Source organism: Propithecus coquereli, unplaced genomic scaffold, assembly GCF_000956105.1.
Source record: "Propithecus coquereli isolate 6110/MARCELLA unplaced genomic scaffold, Pcoq_1.0 Scaffold287, whole genome shotgun sequence".
NCBI classification, from domain to species: domain Eukaryota; kingdom Metazoa; phylum Chordata; class Mammalia; order Primates; family Indriidae; genus Propithecus; species Propithecus coquereli.
Window position 1 is genome coordinate 795,236 of NW_012148474.1, and position 1,768 is coordinate 797,003.

The following is a 1,768-nucleotide window of genomic DNA, read 5'->3' on the forward strand; positions in this document are numbered from 1 at the left end:
ACAAGTAACATACAAAGGAAAGCCCATAAGAATAACTCCAGATTTCTCAACTGAAACCCTACAAGCAAGAAGAGACTGGGGCCCAATTCTCACTTTTCTGAAACAGAATAATGCCCAGCCTAGAATCTTGTATCCTGAAAAACTAAGTTTTGTATATGAAGGAGATATATAGATATTCTCAGATAAGCAGAGACTGAGGGAATTCACCAAGACAAGACCAATCTTCCATCAGCTCATGGGACATTCTCTAAGATTGACCATATTCTAAGACACAAAGCATGTCTCAAAAAAATTAAAAAAATAGAAATCATACAGTGCATCTTCTCAGATCACCGTGGAATAAAATTAGAAATCAACCCTAACAGAAACTCTCATCTCTATACGAAGTCGTGGAAACTAAACAACCTTCTGCTGACCGATTATTTCATAAATGAGTAAATCAAGAGGGAAATCGAAAGATTCTTTGAACTAAATGACAAAGGAGACACCAGTGATCAAAATCTGTGGGATGCAGCTAAAGAAGTCCTGAGAGGAAAGTTTATTTCCGCAAATGCCTATATCCAAAAGACAGAAGGATCACAAATAGACAACCTAATTAATCGTCTCAAAGAGCTGGAAAAGCATGAACAGACTGACCCCAATCCCAGCAGAAGTGAAATTAATAAGATCAAATCAGAACTTAATGAAATTGACAATAAAAACACTATACAGAAGATCAATAAAACAAAAAGTTGGTTCTTTGAAAAAATAAACAAAATTGACATGCCTTTGGCTAGACTAACAAAAAGCAGAAAAGATAGAACTCTAATAAGCTCCATCAGGAAAAAAAAGGAGAAATTACAACTGATGCCATGGAGATACAAGATATCATCTATGAATACTACAAAAACCTTTATACACTTAAACTGGAAAATGTGGAGGAAATGGAAAAATTTTTAGAAACACACAGCCTCCCTAGGCTCAACCAGGAAGAAATAGAACTCCTGAACAGAACCCATATCAAGTACTGAAATTGAAACATCAATAAGAAACCTTCCTAAAAAGAAAAGTCCCAAACCAGATTGTTTCACATCTAAATTTCACCAGACCTACAAAGAATAACTGGTGCCTATCCTGCAGAAATTACTCCACAACGTCAAGAAGGATGGAATCCTCCCCAACACATTTTATGAAGCCAACATAACCCTGATACCAAAACCAGGAAAGTACACAACAAAAAAAGAAAAAAAACAGACCAATATCCCTTATGAATATAGATGAAAAAATTATCAACAAAATCCTAGCCAACCAAATTCAGGTGCTTATCAAAAAAATAATCCATCACTACCAAGTGGGCTTCATCCCAGAGAGGCAGGGATGGTTCAACATACGCAAATCTATAAATGTAATTCACCACATAAATAGAAGCAAAAATGAAGACCATATTATCCTCTCAATAGATGCAGACAAAGCATTTGACAAAATTCAACACCCTTTTATGATAAGAATGCTTAACAAATAGGTATAGACGGGGTTTACCTAAGAATGATACAAGCCATGTATGACAAACTCACAGCCAACATTGTATTGAATGGAGAAAAATTGAAAGAATTCCCACTTAGAACTGGAACCAGACTAGGTTGCCCACTACCTCCACTTCTATTCAACTTAGTGCTGAAGGTCCTTGCTACAGTAATTAGACAAGAGAGCAGAATTAAGGGCATCCAAATGGGGGCAGAAGAGATCAAATTCTCACTCTTTGCTGATGATATGATATTATATCTAGAAA